The 23,885-nt window shown below is 43.8% G+C and overlaps 1 long non-coding RNA gene and 1 pseudogene across 8 annotated transcripts; one reads left to right on the top strand and one right to left on the bottom strand.

Moving 5' to 3' along the window:
* Nucleotides 1-1,131: 1,131 nt before the first annotated feature.
* Nucleotides 1,132-5,223, bottom strand: LOC124033326. 8 transcript variants are annotated; one of them, XR_006838360.1, is made up of 10 exons: nt 5,153-5,223; nt 4,451-4,791; nt 4,303-4,336; nt 3,601-3,751; nt 3,214-3,285; nt 2,975-3,111; nt 2,749-2,843; nt 2,488-2,633; nt 1,729-2,306; nt 1,133-1,643 (listed from the first exon to the last, which is right to left on the bottom strand). It is a non-coding gene; the product is annotated as an uncharacterized LOC124033326 (long non-coding RNA). The 8 variants fall into 8 exon arrangements; XR_006838361.1 differs by having other exon boundaries at nt 1,729-1,836; nt 1,924-2,306; nt 4,451-5,216; XR_006838365.1 differs by having other exon boundaries at nt 1,132-1,643; nt 2,732-2,843; nt 2,989-3,111; nt 4,451-5,216.
* A 289-nt stretch (nt 5,224-5,512) lies between these two features.
* LOC124033327 lies at nt 5,513-7,208 on the top strand (annotated as a pseudogene).
* Nucleotides 7,209-23,885: the final 16,677 nt, after the last annotated feature.

Consider the following 23,885-nt stretch of genomic DNA (forward strand, 5'->3'; position numbering starts at 1 on the left):
AAGAACCAAGTATGTATGTAAGTTGAAAACACTATGTTAAAATCACTGTGTGCATCCCTAACCTTGCCAGCAGACAAAGAGCTGTGACTGGATCAGTGGTTCATCAATTAAGGCCTTGATTGGCTCTGCAACAGTAACAAGGCGTGATGTGTTATGAAACCATTTTTTGGGAGTTTCTTTGGGACCTTCACGCCACATCCTGACAACTGATACACATATGTTCCTGCAACGTTCCCATGAAACATGTCTAGAACAATATCATACCTTCTGAGAACATTGCAACCATGTTCTGTGATTGTTTAGTGTGAAGTTGGACTATTCTAACACACAGAAAACTGGACACATTAGTTCTTGCAACGTTACCATCTAGAACATTGATATCTTATATTCTGGGAACATGTCAACCATGTTTGGTGGGATGTTGATGGAATTTTCTCATAACCCTCAGAAAACTGAAAACATGAATGTTCTCACAACGTAACCATGAAGCGTGTCTAGAACATGTGCAGTTCAGATTTCTGATCAGACATAAGATTAGATTTTAAATCTCTAGCCACCACACGTCAAGACGGACATGATGGCACTATAATTTTGTAATGGGTTGTTGTTCACACAGTGGGTCATGTGAACTCTGCTACCAATGCTCAGCAGTGTTTTTTAATTGATAATTTCATCATGAACTGTCACACCCGTCTCCCCCCTTCCCCTCCAGGTGTCCCCCATCTTCCCCATTATCCCCAGTGTATTTATACCTGTGTTCTGTCTGTTGCCAGTTCGTCAAGCCTACTGTACCAGCGGTTTTCCCCTTGCTCCTGTCTTTATATCGTTCCTGTTTTGACCATTCTGCTTGCCGTTCTGTACCTTGTCACACCACAATGGATTATTGAACTCTGCCTGCTGTGACCCTGAGACTGCGTGCCATTCTGTACCCTATGGACTCTGATCTTTAACTAAAGCATTTACACGGAAGAAAATTATATATAAAAGAAACATGCAACATTTTCAAAGATTGAGTTAATCATAAAAGGAAATCAGTAAATTGAAATACATTCATTAGGCCCTAATCTATGGATTTCACATGACAGGGATGTTAACAAAATTGTGCACAATATTGTAGAGAATGAAGCTTTTTGTGAGTATGGAACATTTTTGGGATCTTTTATTTCAGCTCATGAAACATTGGACCAACCCTTTACATGTTGCGTTTTTTCAGTGTATTATTGAATCAAATATGTTTTATTGTCACATACACCAGATAGGTGCAGTGAAATGTGTTGTTTTAACACAGGAGCAAAGCTGTTTTTCAGAATATTGCTTTCTGCAGTGATCTCATTTCAGCCTTGGCCACACATCCACATCATCTCAATTGCTCTTTGTGTATTATTTTTTTTTGTAAGAGCTTTTCCAGCTCTTGCAGTCTTTCCAACCCTTTTCCAACACAAATACTGTCACAGGAAGGCAGAACATCTAATAACATTCATTGCATATAAAAGCTACAACAACAAATACAATTTAGCCAATGCAGTTACAGGTGTAACGATCAAGCTATTTACGTCCTGAAGAACTGTGGTGCATCGTAGTTCACAACACGTTTCACCCCGTTGATGACAATGCCCCTGGCAGCAGCATCAGTGCTGGTCAAACTTGAACGGAACAAATATATATTATTATATATTTGGCAAAGAAAATAGAACATTAAATTATCCTTAAACAGACACTCATACTCACAGTCTTTCCCTGTTCAAACTCCTTAAGGGTTCTCCTCCTGTCATTGGGAGTCGTGAGGAGAACTCAGCTGCCTGCATTCCACTAAAAAGCTGCACTAGCAGACACAGTCTGTTAGAGAGAACAGAGAGCAAATCATATGGCTGTGGACATCATCAAATAATGCATTAAGGAGAAGGCCAGGGAAGATTCACCAACCTGTGAGCGGATTCTCTGGAATTGGTGAAGCACAGAATGGGACTAAACTTCAGGCACAGTATGAAATGGAGGATGAGGAGGGGCCTCTTACTCAAAGTGCAGGGCACATAGTACTCTCCAAAAAAAGAGACCACAGTAACACATTGCTCTGGGATATAGGAGAAATAAAAAATCTATTGCAATAATTTTTGGGGGTAAAGAATTGTCAAGCCCTGGGGGAAGTTGAACCTCTCTTGAGACTTAGGGTGGGGTCGTTGACTGACTATGGACCAAGCTGAAGAGTCTGGGCTGATGCAGGCCTGGTTGCTGCAACTTCTCTGGATTCTGAGTCAGTGTGGCTGAGAACAGGAGCTTCCGTTAGAGGCATCTGAGGTGTTGACAAGCTGCCACAAATAAAAAGCAGCAATGTTTAAATCACCGAAATGCATATATCCGAGAATAATGTGTGAAAGCACACAATCCATAGGTGTAGTACAGTTTTTATTCTCTAACAAACAAACCACATAGTTGCCGGTCCTGAATTTCCAGTACTGTCTGAAAGAATCCTGAGAAGTGAGGTCTTACCTTGCTGCAGTGATAAGTGCAGGCTATGTCCTCTTGAAGATCTAGACTGCTTCAGAACCTCTCTTGGATCTGTAAACTGCCTTGGTCATCTGACTGAGCCAAGACTGGTGCATGCTGTCAATCATCCGGTCTGCCTCATCAATGATCTGAGAGAAGGATTTATAATGAGAACATCATGAATTATGAATACTTTATTTAAATACTATTAGTCATAACATCCATGCAAATAAAATGGACACTGTACTTGTATTAGTGACCCACAAGGAAGCGGAGGTGTTCCAAACTTATTGATGTGATCAACCAGTCTCCCAGGGGTTGCGACAACAATGTCTGCCAAACTGTGGCTTGTTCCACCTCTGTAAAAATAGCAAAAGGTATCTCTTTCAGACTGATTCTCTTTAAAACCATGGTGTCATTTATGCACAAAGGACTATTTTGAGTGAAAGGAAACTCTAAGCTTAAACAAATAGAATAATTTAATATCTACCAAGGAAGAAAGACCTTGATGTGTCTTGACTGGGTTTCAGAGACCGATGCCTGCTCTTTGGCAAAAAACTTTGGACCAGCGATTATAACCACTTTCAAGCTGGTGCCCTCCGCATATGAACTAAATACTTTGCAAACCTGTTTGAGGAAAAACATTCATGTTTTTCAGTGGATGTGAGCTAACCAAAAACAATCACAAGTTATCTCCATCATGGAGATTGAAGGTTTGACCCCAGTTACCTGCTGTGCAAGCTCTTTGGTGGGCAACACATTCAAAACCCGGATGTCACATAAACCTCGCTCCATCAGTGCCTAAAACGACATGGGAACATCAAATTAATTACCTTCTATCTAATGAAAGAAAACACACCTTCCATAACAAAACGTATGGCTAATGGTTTAATTCATACTTGAATAACAGGTATAACGAATGCCAGTCTTGCCACTCCCCGTTGGTGCTGACACACAAATGTTTCTGGGTTTGTAGCCCCTCTTCCAATCAACAGACCATGAGACATTCTCTAAAATGACTGGGATGACCTCTACATGTACTGCATGTACCCCCCCACCCCCGCATATTATGACAGCAAAACAAATTTGAACTTCTACTCCCTCATGCCTGCTAACCTGGAAAGAGATGCTGAATTCCATTGCCCTCCAATTCCCGTTGCAGTCTAGTACAAATTCCTGGGACATCACTGATGGGGACTAGGTTGCTTGTAATATCTCTCTGGATCACATCTGGCTCAGTAAGCCACTGGGGCAGGACTCTTTGTACCTAACATATGAAATACATACAATTGTATCTAAAGATAAATATTGACATATTACTAGCTCAAAACATCTGCTATATGACAAGTGAATCTGTGGGTGATGAGGATTTCAGATACCCCCCCCCCCCTAATAGAATAGTAGGCCTGGGCGATATGGACAAAATATCATATCACAATATTTTTCACGGTATGGCAGTATTTTATGATATTTTATGTTTTTTAATAATAAATGTTCTAAATATGCTTTCTGAGTAGTTCATGACCCTAGGATGGCAACACATAAATTCTAAGTGATTTCAATGGGTCTTTTTACATTTATACTGTTCAATCCAACTTCAAACAAAAATAAGTTTCAGCATTTTCATACATTTCCTGCACTTTTATTACCATTTCGTTCCACAAATTGAATTGCACCGAATCGTTTCAAACTAAAAGTATTGTATCGTAGCCCATGTATCTAGATGCGTATCGAATTGCGCTTGTAAGGAGAGATGCACATCTCTAGGACAATTTCCACTACAAGTTATATCAATGTGATAGTGCACTTAACCGGTACCTTTTGAATAATCTTTTTCTCAAAATCATCCCATCTAAGACCAAGGAGAGAAGCAAAGACAAAATAAGGAATACAAATATAAAAATGTATTCTTATGAATGTTATACTATTTCAAATGTAAATGTGTGACAAAATGATAGATACAGACCTTTGTCTTCTGTTAGTTGTATATTTTTTGTAGCATTTTTCTTCTTTGCATGCATTATCACCTTTGGAAAGTTCTTCAGGGTCAGGTGGAGACATGTTGGTTTACTTGCTCTTTCCTCTTCTTTGGGTGTTTTGTCTCCTCGAGGTTGTCTCCCTTGTTTTTTATTTTCTTCTTCGCAGAGGTGTCCCTGTCATTCTGAACTATTGTTTTTGACTTGTGTTCCCCTTGACATGCCGAGCTCTGTTGCTCCTCGACTTTGGCCTTCCTCTGAAGCTTAGCCAACAATACTTTGGATCGAGACTCGTTGCTAGAGCCATCAACCTTCCTTATCTCCAATGTATCTATGAAAAGCATAATTGTCATTGTAGTTCGTTTTAGGTCCTTACTTTATTTAACGTTACTGTACACTTTATAAACACACGTATTACTATATTAATCCAGGAGGTTGCTAGCCATCACACAACAAACACAAACAGTGAACATGCATATTAATAAGTAACATAGCTATTGTTCAAATGTTGAAACGGGATACAACAAAAAGATGTGGGGAAACTTCATGTAGCTCTATTAGCCTATCCACGGATGGCTAGCTGGAAATTAAGTCAGGAGTCTACAATATCACAATGCATTTTTCAAACAGTTCACTATGTCAACTATTAAGAGTCGATACAATTTAGATCTCAGCGTTTGCTTTGCTTTTACCAAAGATATCGCCACAGTTCTCTGCATTTACACACATGTATTTTCCTGTTGACAGACGCTTTAAAACGACGTTGGTCGCTTTTTGATGCGAAAACGGAAGGCTTGACCACTTAAAGAATATAAAGGGAAATGTTTTCTTCCTATCTTGTGAGTAAGTAAAGCTATTCTAATTATCCTCTTTGTTAATAGATATATTGTTCATATTTTGCTTAGTGATAACAATATTTATATATTTCAAAAATGCAGTGAACGCGTTATAAAACAAGCAGCTTTTTCTTTAGACCCCTTCCACCCTGTAACGTGCAGCCTTCCAAATGATGACGCAGTCCAATGAAAATCAAAGGATGAGACAGTGCGCTAATTTGATTCTACAAACCGTAATCATCCACAACGCGCTCTCTTTTAACGTTGAAATACGGATAACGTATAGCTAGTTACCGGAGAATATTACGTTCGAAAACATAGCTGAGAACATCAAGCGGGTCAACTTTATAAAGTAGGTTGTTTTGGGACGCTCCCAACCGACTGGAAACCAAGAGAAAAACGTTACAGAACGTGAGCCACATGAGTTCTGACGCTAAGCCCGAACCTAAAAAAGCCTAAATGGAGAATGAAAGCAAGTATCTCCCTGAGCTTCTGGCAGAAAAAGACCGTCTGGATTCTTTATTCACACATGCAATAAAACTTATATCTACAGAGATAGAAAGGAGAGACAAAGAAAGAGACAGAAAGAGAAACTTACCTGGGCCTGTTTACCACAAAGAACATCAAGGTCAAGGAACGTGTACTCATTCCGGTCAAACAGTAACCAAGGTTCAACTTTGTTGGTAAGATTTTTGGACCCCAGGGGAACACAATCAAGCGCCTCCAGGAGGAAACTGGAGCAAAGATCTCAGTATTGGGCAAAGGTTCCATGAGGGACAAGGTGAAGGAGGAAGAGCTGAGAAAGGGTGGTGAGCCCAAATATGCTCATCTGGGCATGGAACTGCATGTCTTCATAGAGGTGTTTGCTCCTATACCTGAGGCATACCTGCGCATGGCTCACGCCATGGACGAGGTCAATAAGTTCCTCATCCCTCAGGACACCATGGATGGTATATGCCAGGATCAGATCATGGAGATTGGCTACCTGAATGGCGGTCAAGATTCACAATCCAGGGGACGAGGGGGCCCTCCAGGCAGGGGCAGGGGAGCACCCCCACCCAACTCAGTAGGAGCCAGGGGGCGAGGAATGCTACCTCGTGGAGGAGCCCCTCATGGAGGCACTCAAAGTGGTGGCGCTTCCCGATGAGCACCTCCCAGTGGTGTGTCGGCCAGAGTGGCTCCAGCTGGTCGGGGTGGACCCCCCTCTCCACCTGCTAGAGGAGGCACGACACCCCGTTCCAGACCACCCACCCCAGGGACACCAAGGATGCTACCATCCCCAGCCCACTCCCACCAGCAGCACCACCACCCAAGGCTGAGGCCTACAATGAATATCCTGCCTATGAAGAAAGCTACGCTGAGCCTGCATATGAAGGTTATGACAACTATTACAGTCAACAACCTCCACAAGCGGACACAGAGTACTATGACTACGGACATGTAGAGGCTCAGGAGGCTTATGAACCCTATGCCCAGGATGATTGGGAGGGTTAATGGTCCTCCACTGGAGGCAAAAACCCCTCCAGCGAGGCAGGATAAGAGGGGGGCCTACAGAAAGCATCCATACGGAAGATACTGAACAGTCTCTGGTAGAGGGTTGTCATGGCAACTGTCTCCCATTGTAACTCACTTAACTCTCCAAAGTAATTTCCCTAAATGTTTTTCTTTTACATTTCTGTAGTTTTGTTTTTTAATGATTTGAGAGCAGGACAACTGGATGTATGGTATCAAGTGGGCGTAGCAAGCAAATGCAAGGATTTGGGTAATACGTTTTCAATTCAATGTTTGTTTCCACTGCATCATTGACAGTTTTAACATTTAACATTTAAGTCATTTAGCAGACGCTCCTATCCAGAGCGACTTACAAATTGGTGCATTCACCTTATGACATCCAGTAGAACAGTCACTTTACAATAGTGCATCTAAATCTTAAAGGGGGGTGAGAAGGATTACTTATCCTATCCTAGGTATTCCTTAAAGAGGTGGGGTTTCAGGTGTCTCCGGAAGGTGGTGATTGACTCCGCTGTCCTGGCGTCGTGAGGGAGTTTGTTCCACCATTGGGGGGCCAGAGCAGCGAACCATTTTGACAGGGCTGAGCGGGAACTGTACTTCCTCAGTGGTAGGGAGGCGAGCAGGCCAGAGGTGGATGAACGCAGTGCCCTTGTTTGGGTGTAGGGCCTGATCAGAGCCTGGAGGTACTGAGGTGCCGTTCCCCTCACAGCTCCGTAGGTAAGCACCATGGTCTTGTAGCGGATGCGAGCTTCAACTGGAAGCCAGTGGAGAGAGCGGAGGAGCGGGGTGACGTGAGAGAACTTGGGAAGGTTGAACACCAGACGGGCTGCGGCGTTCTGGATGAGTTGTAGGGGTTTAATGGCACAGGCAGGGAGCCCAGCCAACAGCGAGTTGCAGTAATCCAGACGGGAGATGACAAGTGCCTGGATTAGGACCTGCGCCGCTTCCTGTGTGAGGCAGGGTCGTACTCTGCGGATGTTGTAGAGCATGAACCTACAGGAACGGGCCACCGCCTCGATGTTAGTTGACACATTTTAATATCTAAGTTAATGGTTACTTAGAGAAACGTGATACCTTGTATAGTGTTAAATGTTATTTTTTAAGGTTTGTTTCAGTTTATCTTTGTTGCAGTCTCATTTAGGCTGCATTTCTAACTTATTTTTAGCTAAAACTTGATTAATGACGTCAATGTAACATCGGCAACTAGACTAAGAATATATGGGGAAGAACCAAAATAATTTTCTAGACATCATTTTTGCAGAAACTAACATTCCCTATAGAGGCGTAGATTTCAATGTTGTTGTTTTTTTCTTAGGGTTTTGAAATCTAGCCTTATTAGACACTGAGACCGTCTGTGTCGACATTCTACTTTAGATAACTTTTGTTTGGCTTAGTTTGGTCTACATTTTATTGGGCTGACTTTGATAGAAATGCTGATAAATTGCTGACTTTGTTTGACAGTGGTCCAACAAGAATTTGGACATGGTCCTCACATGGTCTTCATGTAAGGGAAAACTGCAGCCATCTCAATATTACATGCATACACTTATTAAGAACGTTTTGTATATTGCTTTCTAAAGTTGTGCCGTCTCCAAAATGCATAGTGCTACGTACGTGTGTACTCTTGCCTAAATATGATACTAAATATATCCCAAAAATGTTTTTCTGCAGGCGTTGTATCAATAAAGCCTTTTTTTAATCACACAAAAAGAATGCGCTAATTTTCCATCAGCTTTTGAGGCTAGCCAGAAAGCTAACGTTATTCATCAAGTGAAGGGTATTGCTAGCTGACAGGGAAATGGACGACTTTTTTCACAATGGCAGAGGAATCTGCTGTCAAAGTCTGTGTACGCGTTTGAACTCTCATAATGGTGAGGCTGTTTCTCACCTTAAAATATAGCTAGTTAGTTTACTGAACAAGTACCGTTAACAATTTTGATTAAAGTTAGCGCTGACTTAGTTCTAGTTACAGTAAGATAGTAGGTAACTAACACAGAATAATATAGCAAGCCAACAGATCTAATTTGTACCAACTAATGATTGCATAATAACTGTGAACTGATTAAGTTGAGACATTGGCTTGCTAACTACCTACAGTAGCTTTATCTGTGGTGGAGCTCTAATGTCGTCGTAGGGAGGAAACTGCTGCATTAAACGCCTAGCCGGTCAAGTTGTATTGGAAAGCTGATAAGCAGACAATTAATCAGGTTGATGATAGACATTTTACCAAGAACTTCAGTTTCGGTGATTTTTCCTAAAGGCGAGTATGAATGTTGGACGGACATGCAGTCAATAACATGAATCACTTCTTTGTATGATTTGTTTCCTTACAGACCGTGTATTTAGTGTTGAAGAAACAACTCTACAGCTGTGCCAGGAACTTGCAAAGTCTCTTGTCTCCACTGTTCAAGGTTATAATGGTAAGGGATTGTGAACAGTGTTGCCAACTAATTTTCAGGGCAAGTTGCTAGAAGCAGTGACAACTTCAACAACCAGGGATGAATCAATGAGCATGTAGTGTTAGTGGGTCCAGATCGAAGTGGGACATTTTGGTAAGTCTGCTCTGCATTGCAACCCATCTCATTGTGGTTGAGGTCATAGAGGCGCTCGAATGGGAAGTTCTTTTCAATCTTGATGACTTCCTCTGGGAGCTTCCTGAACTGACGCAGAGGAGACATGGACTGCCACCTGTGTAGGAGAGGGAAATATTCAGACAGAGAAGACCAGAGGAACATCACATTTCATTCTAGCCTCGTCATGTACACTGAACAAAAATATAAATACAACATGTAAAGTGTTGGTCCCATGTTAAAATAAAATATCCCCAAAATTATACAGACGCACAAAAATGTTATTTCTCTGAAATTTCAAGCACAAATTTGTTTAAATCCCTGTTAGTGCGCATTTCTCTTTTGCCAAGATAACCAATCCACCTGACTGTTGTGGCATCAATCCACCTGACTGTTGTGGCATATCAAGAAGCAGATTAACAGCGTAATCATTACACAGATGCACCTTGTGCTGGGGACAATAAAAGGCCACTCTAAAAAGTGCAGTTTTGTCACACAACACAACCCCACAGATGTCTAAAATTTTAAGGGAGTGTGCAATTGGCATGTTGACTGCTGGAATGTCCACCAGAGCTGTTGCCAGATAATTGAATGCTAATTTCTCTACTATACACCGCCTCCAATGTAGTTTTAGAGAATTTGGCAGTATTTCCAACCAGCCTCACAACCGCAGACCACGTGTATGGTGTTGCGTGGACAAGCGGTTTGCTGACATCAACGTTTTGAACAGAGTGCCCCATGGTGGCTGTGGGGTTATGGTATTTATTTATTTCACCTTTATTTAACCAGGTAGGCAAGTTGAGAACAAGTTCTCATTTACAATTGCGACCTGGCCAAGATAAAGCAAAGCAGTTCGACAGATACAACGACACAGAGTTACACATGGAGTAAAACAAGGAGCAAAGGAGCAAAATAAATAAATTAAATACAGTTGGGAAAGAGGTAGTTGTTTGGGCTAAATTATAGGTGGGCTATGTACAGGTGCAGTAATCTGTAAGATGCTCTGACAGTTGGTGCTTAAAGCTAGTGAGGGAGATAAGTGTTTCCAGTTTCAGAGATTTTTGCAGTTCGTTCCAGTCACTGGCAGCAGAGAACTGGAAGGAGAGGCGGCCAAAGAAAGAATTGGTTTTGGGGGTGACCAGAGAGATATACCTGCTGGAGCGTGTGCTACAGGTGGGAGATGCTATGGTGACCAGCGAGCTGAGATAAGGGGGGACTTTACCTAGCAGGGTCTTGTAGATGACATGGAGCCAGTGGGTTTGGCGACGAGTATGAAGCGAGGGCCAGCCAACGAGAGCGTACAGGTCGCAATGGTGGGTAGTATATGGGGCTTTGGTGACAAAACGGATTGCACTGTGATAGACTGCATCCAATTTGTTGAGTAGGGTATTGGAGGCTACTTTGTAAATGACATCGCCAAAGTCGAGGATTGGTAGGATGGTCCGTTTTACAAGGGTATGTTTGGCAGCATGAGTGAAGGATGCTTTGTTGCGAAATAGGTGTCACGCCTTGGTCATTGTATTTTGTGTTTTTGGTATATGTTTGGGTAGGCCAGGGTGTGACATGGGTTTATATGTTGTGTTCCGTATTGGGGTTTGTATTAATTGGGATTGTGTATGATTAGGGGTGTGTCTAGTTAGGCTTGGCTGCCTGAGGCGATTCTCAATTGGAGTCAGGTGATTCTTGTTGTCTCGGATTGGGAACCGTATTTAGGTAGCCTAAGTGCGCTTTGTATTTTGTGGGTGTTTGTTCCTGTCTCTGTGTAGTAGTCACCAGATAGGCTACGAACGACGTTACAGAAACACCCACCACTCACAGACTGAGCAGTGTGTAAACTGGCAGGAGCTAAAGGAGGACGTTATGGACAGAAGAGGCATGGATTATACGACGTGGGAAGAAATCGACAGGTGGGCGGCCGACCCAGAGCGAGTGCAGGAGCCCGCCTGGGATTCCCTGCAGCAATGCGAAGAGGGCTATAGACGAATGGGGTCGAAAAGGAGAACACGGCGACGCAGAGCGAAAACCGAAAGTAACGGGGGAGAGCGCAGAAAGAGAGTGGGTGAGTCAGGAGTCAGACCTGAGCCTATTCTCCCTGTTAATCGTGAAGAGCAGTTGCAGTGGGAGAGGCTGCACCACTTGGAGATTTGGACATGGGAGGAGGAATTAGACGGTAAAGGACCCTGGGCGCAGCCGGGAGAATATCGCCGTCCCAAGGATGAAATAGACGCAGCTAAAGCGGAGAGGCGCAGGTATGAGGATTATACGACGTGGGAAGAAATCGACAGGTGGGCGGCCGACCCAGAGCGAGTGCAGGAGCCCGCCTGGGATTCCCTGCAGCAATGCGAAGAGGGCTATAGACGAATAGGGTCGAAAAGGAGAACACGGCGACGCAGAGCGAAAACCGAAAGTAACGGGGGAGAGCGCAGAGAGAGAGTGGGTGAGTCAGGAGTCAGACCTAAGCCTACTCTCCCTGTTAATCGTGAAGAGCAGTTGCAGTGGGAGAGGCTGCACCACTTGGAGATTTGGACATGGGAGGAGGAATTAGACAGTAAAGGACCCTGGGCGCAGCCGGGAGAATATCGCCGTCCCAAGGATGAAATAGACGCAGCTAAAGCGGAGAGGCGCAGGTATGAGGAGGTATGAGGAGACGCGGTTGGAAACCGGAAAAACAGCTCAAAAAAATTATTGGGGGGGGGCTAGAAGGGAGAATAGTTATGCCAGGTAGGAGACCTGCGCATACTCCCTGTGCTCACCGTTGGGCTAGAGAGACCGGGCAGGCACCGTGTTATGCTATGGAGCGCACGGTGTTTCCAGTGCGGGTGCAGAGCCAGCTGCGGCACATACCAGCCCTTCCTATTGGCCGGGCTAGAGTGGGCATCGAGCCAGGTAAGCTTGGGCAGGCTCGGTGTTCAAGAGCTCCAGTGCGCCTGCACGGTCCGGTCTATCCAGAGCCACCTCTACACACCAGTCCTCCGGTAGCAGCTCCCCGCACCAGGCTTCCTGTGCGTGTCCTCGAGCCAATACCACCAGTTCCAGCACCACGCACCAGGCCTCCAGTGCGCCTCGCCTGTTCAGCGCAGCCAGCGCTTTTCTCCTCTCCTGCGCTGTTGGAGTCTCCCGCCTGTTTAGCTCAGCCAGAGCCTTTCTCCTCTCCTGCCCTGCCGGAGTCTCCTGTCTGCCCAGCGCGGCCAGTGCTCCCAGTCTGCCCAGCGCGGCCAGTGCTCCCAGTCTGCCCAGCGAGGCCAGTGCTCCCAGTCTGCCCAGCGCCGCCAGTGCTCCCAGTCTGCCCAGCGCCGCCAGTGCTCCCAGTCTGCCCAACGCCGCCAGTCTGCCCAGTGCCGCCAGCGCCGCCAGTCGGTCCAGCGTCGCCAGTCTGCCAGGATCCGCCAGAAGTGCCAGTCTGCCAAGATCTTCTAGATCGGCCAGACAACCTGAATCATCCAGTTCCACCAGCCAGCCAGGATTTACCGGAGCCTACTACCTGCCAGAGCTTCCTCTCAGTACTGAGCTTCCTCTCAGTACTGAGCTTCCTCTCAGTACCGGGCCTCCCCTCAGTACCGGGCTTCCCCTCTGTACCGGGCTTCCCCTCAGTACCAGGCTGCTTCTGTCCCGAGCTGCCCCTCAGTCCCAGGCTGCCCCTCTGTCCCGGGTTGCCCCTCTGTCCCGGGTTGCCCCTCTGTCCTGAGATGCCCCTCTGTCCCGAGCTGCCCCTCTGTCCAGAGCTGCCCCTCTGTCCCGAGCTGCCCCTCTGTCCCGAGCTGCCCCTCTGTCACGAGCTGCTCTTCAGTTATGTGGGGATCTGGGTGAGGACTATTAGGTCATGGTCGGCAGAGAAGGTGGATGATCCCAGGATGCGAAGGGGAGGAACGAGGACATTAATGGAGTGGGGTCCACGTCCCGAGCCAGTACCGCCACCATGGACAGACATCCACCCGGACCCTCCCTATGCTCTTGAAGTGCATTCGGGAGTCCGCACCGTAGGGGGGGGGGGTTTCTGTCACGCCTTGGTCATTGTATTTTGTGTTTTTGGTATATGTTTGGGTAGGCCAGGGTGTGACATGGGTTTATTTGTTGTGTTCCGTATTGGGGTTTGTATTAATTGGGATTGTGTATGATTAGGGGTGTGTCTAGTTAGGCTTGGCTGCCTAAGGCGATTCTCAATTGGAGTCAGGTGATTCTTGTTGTCTCGGATTGGGAACCGTATTTAGGTAGCCTAAGTGCGCTTTGTATTTTGTGGGTGTTTGTTCCTGTCTCTGTGTAGTAGTCACCAGATAGGCTACGAACGACGTTACAATAGGAAGCCAATTCTAGATTTAACTTTGGATTGGAGATGTTTGATATGGGTCTGGAAGGAGAGTTTACAGTCTAACCAGACACCTAAGTATTTGTAGTTGTCCACGTATTCTAAGTCAGAGCCGTCCAGAGTAGTGATGTTGGACAGGCGGGTAGGTGCAGGTAGCGATCGGTTGAAGAGCATGCATTTAGTTTTACTTGTATTTAAGAGCAATTGAGGCCATGGAAGGAGAGTTGTGTGGCATTGAAGCTTGCCTGGAGGGTTGTTAACACAGTGTCCAAAGAAGGACCGGAAGTATACAGAATGGTGTCGTCTGCGTAGAGGTGGATCAGGGACTCACCAGCAGCAAGAGCGACCTCATTGATGTATACAGAGAAGAGAGTCGGTCCAAGAATTGAACCCTGTGGCACCCCCATAGAGACTGCCAGAGGTCCGGACAGCAGACCCTCCAATTTGACACACTGAACTCTATCAGAGAAGTAGTTGGTGAACCAGGCGAGGCAATCATTTGAGAAACCAAGGCTGTCGAGTCTGCCGATGAGGATGTGGTGGTTGACAGAATCGAAAGCCTTGGCCAGATCAATGAATACGGCTGCACAGTAATGTTTCTTATCGATGGCGGTTAAGATATCATTTAGGACCTTGAGCGTGGCTGAGGTGCACCCATGACCAGCTCTGAAACCAGATTGCATAGCAGAGAAGGTATGGTGAGATTCGAAATGGTCGGTAATCTGTTTATTGACTTTGCTTTCGAAGACCTTAGAAAGGCATGGTCGGATAGATATAGGTTTGTAGCAGTTTGGGTCAAGATTGTCCCCCCCTTTGAAGAGGGGGATGACCGCAGCTGCTTTCCAATCTTTGGGAATCTCAGACGACACGAAAGAGAGGTTGAACAGGCTAGTAATAGGGGTGGCAACAATTTCGGCAGATAATTTTAGAAAGAAAGGGTCCAGATTGTCTAGCCCGGCTGATTTGTAGGGGTCCAGATTTTTCAGCTCTTTCAGAACATCAGCTGAATGGATTTGGGAGAAGGAGAAATGGGGAAGGCTTGGGCGAGTTGCTATTGGGGGTGCAGTGCTGTTGACCGGGGTAGGAGTAGCCAGGTGGAAAGCATGGCCAGCCATAGAAAAATGCTTATTGAAATTCTCAATTATGGTGGATTTATCAGTGGTGACAGTGTTTCCTATCTTCAGTGCAGTGGGCAGCTGGGAGGAGGTGTTCTTATTCTCCATGGACTTTACAGTGTCCCAGAACTTTTTTGAGTTAGTGTTGCAGGAAGCAAATTTCTGCTTGAAAAAGCTAGCCTTGGCTTTTCTAACTGCCTGTGTATAACGGTTTCTAGCTTCCCTGAATAGCTGCATATCACGGGGGCTGTTCGATGCTAATGCAGAACGCCATAGGATGTTTTTGTGTATGGGCAGACATAATCTACGGACAACTAACACAATTACATTTTATTGATGTAAATTTGAATGCACAAGAGATACAGTGAAGAAATCCTGAGGTCCATTGTTGTGCCATTCATTCGCCACCATCACCTCATGTTTCAGCATGATAATGCACAGCCCATGTCGCAAGGATCTGTGCACAATTCCTAGAAGCTGAAAATGTCCCAGTTTTTCCATGGCCTGCGTACTCACCTGACATATCACCCATTGAGCATGTTTGGGATGCTCTGGATTGACATGTACGACATCGTGTTCCAGTTCCTGCCAATATCCAGAAACTTTACACAGCCATTGAAGAGGAGTGGGACAACATTCCACAATCAACCGCCTGATCAACTCGGTGAAGTAGTTGTGTCATGCTGCATAAGGCAAATGGTGGTACCAGATACTTCACACCCCTACTTTTTTTCTCCTTTTTTTTAAAGGTATTTGTGACCAACAGATATATCTGTATTCCTAGTCATGTGAAATCCATAGATTTGGGCCTAATGAATTTTTCAATTGACTGATTTCTTTATATGAACTGTAATTAAGTAAAATCTTTGAAATGGTTGAGTTTATATTTTTGTTCAGTATGTTGACCATATAAATATATTTTGAACACTTAGTAACACTATTTAAACAATAATTGTATTTGACTTGTTTATTGACATAGCTATATTAAATGGCAAACATTTTCTCAGGAACAATGTTTGCTTATGGACAAACTGCATCTGGGAAGACATTCGCTATGATTGGGAGTTCTCTTACTCCAGGAGATATACCCTTTGCCATGGAGGATGTCTTCCAGACTATAAAAAACGTGAGTAGTTAGAAAATAAACAGTCATATGCATGTGTAAGATGTGTTGTAAGTGGTTTGCTTTTAATTTTTTACTTCAGTGTCCAAAAAAGGAGTTCCTTCTGAGGGTGTCATACTTGGAGATCTACAATGAAACGGTGACAGATTTGCTCTGTGACAGTTGGAAAAGGAAGCCTCTAGAAATCCGAGAGGGGAACAATGTAAGTTTGATGGAAACATTGTAAAACAATAGAACTGTTGAACTACAATAACCAAGATATGACGGGTGTTTTTAAATGGTGAAATGTCTGTCTTGGCAGAAAAATGTCTATGTAGCTGACCTTACTGAGGAACTGGTGACATCTACTGAGCAAGCCCTTGTGTGGGTTAGAAAAGGAGAAAGTAAAATGCTCTTATTCCTTATTTAAACCATCATGTTAGATTAAATACAATACATGTATTGACTTTAACATACTGACACTATTCAATGTTAAATGTATGCCTAGAGGATCACCATTATGGAAAGTCAAAAATGAACCAGCGACGCATTTGTTCACATACAATTTTCCACATGGTAAGACACTTTATTATACATCACAATAGACCATGCATATCTGGTTATCTGTGTGCTGGAGATAATGCTGGTGTATTTCTCCGATCTTGGAGAGTCGTGACAGGGGTGACCCTGCATCTGGTGAAAATTCAGACAGCGCCATTATTGTGTTCCATTTGGTAAGCTGCCACAGGGAAGTGTGTTTGGTGAACTCAGATGTGTCCTCCATTTTGTATTTTCTTACCAGTCTCATGTTCATGTAGAATTTGGTTGACCTGCCTAGGGCTGAGAGAGCAAGTCAAACAGGCGCTGAAGGTAAGTGGTTTGATATTTGTACTAATGTAACAACAGTGTGAAATATCTGAACAACCTTCCTTTGGTGGTTGAGTTCAGTTTCATTTTGGGATTTTTGACATCTGATATTGTAGGTACACGTTTCAAAGAAGGATGTAATATAAATCGCAGCCTGTTCACCCTCGCTCAAGTGATCAAGAAACTGTCTGATGAAACCCAGAGGTAGGTGTTTGATTACCTTTTTCCACAGCATTTGTGTAACTTATGCAATTTGTTTAATGTTCATTAATGTGACTTTTATCCATACATTCAGGGGTTTTACTAACTACAGGGACAGTAAACTCACCCGTATCCTCCAAAATTCCTTGGGTGGAAATTGTAAAAACTGTCATCTGCACAATCATCCCAGTTACTGTGGAAGAAATGCTTAGCACTCTTCAAGTGGGTGAAATATTTGTCCATCTTAAGTCCTTATTTTAAATGATTAATATCAGACAAATGTAACACTTATTTTTAAATCAAGTATCTGCCCAGCTCTACAATGTAGTTTGCTAGTGCAGCAAAGAACATGAAGAATGTCAGAGGTTTCTGATGACGGAGCCCTTCTTAGAAGATACAGAAATGAAATTGTGGACCTCAAGCACCAACTTCATGAGGCAAATCTAGCTGTACTGGCTATTGGGGTTCTTTAGAAATGTTGCCAGCTTTCCTTTCAAAGAATTTATGTCCTCAATGAGGAGTTGTGTGCAGTCCAAATAGCGAGGAGAGCCTGGGTGTCTGCTAAGGAGGAACCTCTGGATGCTTAATTCCTTAACAGTTGTACTTTTAGGTTATTTTTACTTTGTTTTACCATGTCTTTATATTTGTAAAGATGCCAAAATGGAGGGTTATGTGCGGTGGAAAACTGCCATCACCAGCCTTCCACCATGCTGGAGAGTCTGACCTAAGCTTTGCTGAGCCTTTTCTCAAAAAGAGAAATGCTGATATGTCTGTCTTGACAGAGCAGAATGAGGGTAATAACCATAGGAAAAATAAACTAAATATCAATGTCAGTGGTAGCTTTTATTCTGCTATACGGTATGCTATATTTTGCCATACTGGCGCATAAATCATGTTCAATAGCTTTTTTCTTTTTGTGTATTCACAGATGGCGATGAGTTAGATTCTTCTACCTTTGACATGGAGATGAACCAGAACAGTGTGACTGTACGTAGTTTATCAGAAAGGTGAACATGGACTATTGCCATCTTATCGTAACACTGCATTACCTTCTTGTCGTCCTTCATTCTCATGTTCCTGTGTTCTCTTCTGTTCTAGTGAATTTTTATTTATTTAACCAGGAAGGGCTCATTCAGATTTAAAATCCTGGCCAAGATAGGCAGCACCAAGTCATTACAAATATTACAGACAAACAACACGAAAAACTACAAGTAATCTAGTAAAAAAATATAGAATTCACAATAGTATAACAAAATCAAAAACAGCTAATTCAAATCTTTGACAGGTCAGGGAATCAGTCTCAAGATCATTCATCAGTGATTTAAAAATACCAATTGGGACAAGTTCTTCCAAGACAATGGCACAGAGTACTACATAAAAGCCCTTTTACCAAATTCAGTTCGGACGCTTGGAACAGTTAGCAGGATAAAGTCCAGCGAACAAAGAGAGTACCCACCACATTTCTGAACAATAAAAATGACCAAATAAGAAGGTAGTAAACCCAAAATGGCTTTGTAAATAAAAGTATATCAGTGACTGAGCCTACGAGTGACGAGATAAGGCCAGCCAACCCTGGTATACAAAGTGCAGTGGTGCGTAAGGGTTTTGCAGTTTAAAATACATCTCAAAGTGCCATGGTAAAGGGTGTCAATTGATCTCAAACACTGAGCGGAAGCATTCATATATAAAATATCCCCATAGTCTAGTAAAGGCATAAATGTAGCTGATACTAGCCCCCTCCTGGCTTTAAAAGAAAAACAGGCCTTATTCCTAAAATAAAATCTCAATTTCAGCTTCAATTTTTTTGTAAGTTGAATATGCAATTTAAAAGAGAGGCCGTCATCAATTAAAATTCCAAGATATTTAAGAGGTTACAACCTCAATCTCCTTTCCATTTTATCTCCAAACGAGTTGAACAAATTGTCTGAGAAGGTGTCCCGTCTGGAGATCCAGCTGTAAAATGAGGCTCGGCAGAAGCAGGAGGCCATGGAGAAAGTGGAGACTTTCGAGAGGAGGGTTGCCGAACTGGAGATGCAGTTAGAGAAGTTGCACATGCCCACTGATGCACAGCTGGAAAACGAAGTTCAGCAGAACCAGGAGGCCATGGAGAAAGGGGCGGTGTTTGAGAGCAGGGTTGCTGAACTAGAGAAGCGGCTAGAAGAAAAGTCACAAATGCCTGCTGATGTGCAGGAGGCCATGGTGAAGGTGGTAACTTTTGAGAGGAGGGTTGCTGAACTGCAGAAGATGCTAGATTTCCACTGACTCACAGGAGCTGGTTGGCTATCACCAATCTCTTCTCACTGGTTTATCATGCAGAATGTCAGAAATCATTTAATCTAAATGCAAAAATGGTCCAACTGTCATTCTTTACAAATGAAAAGGGAATTTGAGGAGACAATTAAACTCTGAGACATTGGTGTCTGAGAAGGTATCTAGCTATAAATTTGTTTTTCGGTTATTTTTGTATTGAATTCTCAACTCCCCATGTGGTCTGTCAACAGGAAATGGTTGCTGCTGAGTGTGATTATCTCAAGCAGGAGCTCAACATTCTAATGGGATGGACTAAAAACTTGAAGAAAAGGCTGCACTTCTTCAGGAGATGGAGGAGAAGAAAGAGATGGATGAGTTCAATTTTCTGGAAGAGGAGAGTAAAAGAGAATGAGGTAATACAGACTGCTGCAAAGATTGCGTAGATTTGTCAAAAGTTATATAACCAATCTATTTCAATGTAGTAGTTAAGCAAATTGGAATGTACTATGTATGGCATAAGACAATTGCAAGTCCATGAATGTCATAGGGACTTACTATAAGTCATTAAGATGGTTTGTGCTTGTAACCTTTTGTATAACTACAGAAAGAACTACTGAATGAAATGTCCTTAAAGAAGGCTGTGGAGGCATCTGGATGCTAATCTCAAGAGCTTGAGGTGAGACTACAAAATGTTTAGGCAGGAGCAAGAAGCGAGGCTAACGAGATGTATTGTATGTCAATGAGTGCTGGGCTGCATGGCTTTTGATTGATTTGCCAATTACGGTCCATCCCTAGGCTAATCTGGTGGCGATGTCAGAGGAGCTGAAAAAGAAAGATGACTGGGCAGAGGAACTAGAAAGATCGGTACATTCATTTTAGGTCATTGATTTGTTTCAAACGTGTTCACCACACTGGTGTAACATAGCCATCATACTTTTCTCTTTCAGAGTGACATTAACTTGGTCCAACAAATGAAGCAGCTGCGACGCACTCTGGACAATGCTGAGGGACTGAGTTGTGACACTAAGAAGGAGTGGGCCCACCTGCGCAGTGAAAATATCTCACTCAAAGAGAGGGATGTGTCTTCAACCTCAGTGTCAGTTTGCAGCCTGTATTTAAATGCAAACTGCGCTCAATGGATTGACCATTATCGTGTTGCATTAGCTTTAACTCTATGCTTTGGCCTTGCTTTCATGTCACATGGATGGAAGCTGAGGGGAATGGCCTTAGCTATCAGTTGGAGACAGAACAATCACGCTTCAAAAAGATGCAGGTTGACCTTCAGATGGAGCCTTTGAGGAGAACACCAAGCTTACTACTCTCCTGGATGGAAAAGCTCTGAAAAGTATGTAGTTGGTGTTGGTTGTCTTTTGTATAATATTTCCTCTCTTCCCCAACCTCTTGTTTATTTGCTATCATGCGGTCTCCTCTTTTTGCTTAGATCTCATAGACAGCATTGAACTGGAGAAAAAAAAGTTACTGACCTGAAGAAAGAGCTGGAGAAGTCTCATGAAGATGAGAAAACCCTACAAGCTAAGATCAAGGATTTGAGTCCACTGCAGGATCTTCCAGATAAAGTGGACAGTTTGATGAAGCAGGTAACCCCATTGTTGTAATGTAAAGCAATAGAGACTTGTCTTTTAAGAGAAGTTACTTTTAATGAATCCCCTCTTCTCTGGCTGTTCAGGTATATGTCCTCAATGAGGAGTTGTGTGCAGTCCAAATAGCGAGGGAGAGCCTGGGTGTCTGCTAAGGAGGAAGCTCAGCAACTCAGAACATTTCCAGAGCTCCCAGGAGCAGCAAGTCAAACTGCTAGATGACCTGAGTGAAGCAAAGTTGAGGGAAAACGACCTAACCCATCAGTAAATCAACATCACTGAACACCTTACTCTCCGTAAGGACTTGGTGTGCTCCTCTGTGGAGAACAGTCAGCTTCTTACTACTGTGGAAGAGTCCAGCCTGAAAGTAAGTCTGTCCTTGTCAAATCACATGACCTTCAATTTGTTTTTTGTTGTTGAATTGTCTGTAAGGCTGTTCACCAACAATGTATTTTTGATTTAGCTGAAGGAGAATGAAGAGCGTCGAGCATCAATTGAAAATACACTGCTCAATAAAATAAAGGGAACACTTAAACAACACAATGTAACTCCAAGTCAATCACACTTCTGTGAAATCAAACTGTCCACTTAGGAAGCAACACTGATTGACAATACATTGCACATGCTGTTGTGCAAATGGAATAGACAACAGGTGGAAATTATAGGCAATTAGCAAGACACCTCCAATAAAGGAGTGGTTCTGCAGGTGATAACCACAGACCACTTCTCAGTTCCTATGCTTCCTGGCTGATGTTTTGGTCACTTTTGAATGCTGGCGGTGCTTTCACTCTAGTGGTAGCATGAGACTGAGTCTACAACCCACACAAGTGGCTCAGGTAGTGTGGCAAGAAGGTTTGCTGTGTCTGTCAGCGTAGTGTCCAGAGCATGGAGGCACTACCAGGAGACAGGCTAGTACATCAGGAGATGTGGAGGAGGTCGTAGGAGTGCAACAACCCAGCAGCAGGACCGCAACTTCTGCCTTTGTGCAAGGAGGAGCACTGCCAGAGCCCTGCAAAATTACCTCCAACAGGCCACAAATGTGCATGTGTCTGTGAGGGTGGTATGAGGGCCTGACGTCCACAAGTGGGGGTTGTGCTTACAGCCCAACACCGTGCAGGTCGTTTGGCATTTGCCAGAGAACACCAAGATTGGCAAATTCGCCACTGGCGCCCTGTGCTCTTCACAGATGAAAGCAGGTGCACACTGAGCACATGTAACAGAGTCTGGAGACCCTGTGGAGAACGTTCTGCTGCCTGCAACATCCTCCAGCATGACCGGTTTGGCAGCGGGTCAGTCATGGTGTGGGGTGGCATTTCCTTGCAGGGCCGCACAGCCCTCCATGTGCTCGCCAGAGGTAGCCTGACTGCCATTAGGTACCGAGATGAGATCCTCAGACCCCTTGTGAGACCATATGCTGGTGCGGTTGGCCCTTGGTTCCCCTAATGCAAGACAATGCTAGACCTGTAGTGTGGTTTTCCACTTTAATTTTGAGTGTGACTCCAAATCCAGACCTCCATGGGTTGATAAAATTGATTTTCATTGATCATTTTTGTGTGATTTTGTTGTCAGCACATTCAACTATGTAAAGAAAAAAAGTATTTAATAGGAATTATTACATTCATTCAGATCTAGGATGTGTTATTTTAGTGTTCCCTTAATTTTTTTGAGCAGTGTACATTGTGTGGAATGCAAGAAGTCATGAAAGACTTGATTGAGAAGTTTGCTGACGGTGAATCATTCAAGGACCAAAATGACAATCTATCCCAAGAACACCAAGATCAGGTGCAGTGCCTCTCAAAACAACTAACTTCAGCTGTCTCTCTATAGTAGGCAATTAATTGAGTTAATTTGTCCTTCAGATAAGGCAACTGTGAGGAGCTTGAGTCTATCTCACTCAGATTGCACAATCTCCTGTCTGAGAAGACAGACAGTCCTCAGAATCATGCAGAGGAGTTGGTGCTCTCTACTGTGACCTCCCTGACTGAAGAGAGAGACCCGCTCCAGGAGATACTGGGTGGAGTCAGAGAGGAGAGGAACCAGCTGAAGAGAGACCCGGAGGATAATGTGGGGATGGTGATTAGTAACTGTTGTATCCTTAAGAAGGTTATTTTGTTTGAGGAAAAATTGGATCATCAAGCTGTGAACGGGGATGTAAGAGGAATATGCCATTTTCACATAATACACGTCCAGGCAGAGCTAAAACGGCAACATCTGAACTCAGAACAGCAGACGTGGCCAACAAGATGATCAACTTCACCAACAAGTCAGTGCCAGTGTCTTTTATACATAAGTTACTGTCTGGGATCCTTTTTAAATTGAAGATTTCACTTGTGATATTTCCAATTTGTTCAGATACAGGAACTAGATGCTGCATTGGAGACCATGAACGAGGAAAGTAGTCAGTTGAACAGTGACCTACAGCAAAATGTTTTTGGTCTTCCAACAGCTGCACTTTGGTGTAGCTAACTCAACAAAAACATCAGTGTCAGTTTTATTCAGTGCTTGACTTGGTCTGAAATAGGTTCTGGTACACGTTTTGGGGGCTGGTACTGTTTATATTTAAATGCAAGAGCGCCACAATACGTTTGACCTAATATTCTATTAGAAGAACAAGAGTTCAAATAGTAGAAAATTGGTGGTGCCGGTATTCAGCTCCGGTGAGCTACTGCCCAAGTCAAGCACTGGTTATATTGTGATATTATTCTCCTCTCTAGGCTGCAGACTCGTGGGCGTCTCTGTTCCATCCAAGAAAAGCTCCGACAACAGAGACAACTGAACTCTGACCTCGATAACCAAAGTTTATAGGAGTCTCTCCTAGAACAGCAGGTTCATTTCTTTGACGGTTTTGATTTTTCTTCAATTGTTTAGTAATAATACAATTAGATCATATATTTTTTCTCCTCATAGGAGAAGCAGCCTCACTCAGGAGCTTGAGTCTGTGTGAGCTGAGTGAGAGCGTCTTCTGTCTGAGAAAACAGACAGCCCTCAGAATCATGCAGAGGAGTTGGTGCTCTCTACTGTGACCGCACTAACTGAAGAGAAAGACCAGCTCCAGGAGATATTGGGGGAAG

The sequence above is a fragment of the Oncorhynchus gorbuscha genome, linkage group LG04 (assembly GCF_021184085.1).
Source record: "Oncorhynchus gorbuscha isolate QuinsamMale2020 ecotype Even-year linkage group LG04, OgorEven_v1.0, whole genome shotgun sequence".
NCBI lineage: Eukaryota > Metazoa > Chordata > Actinopteri > Salmoniformes > Salmonidae > Oncorhynchus > Oncorhynchus gorbuscha.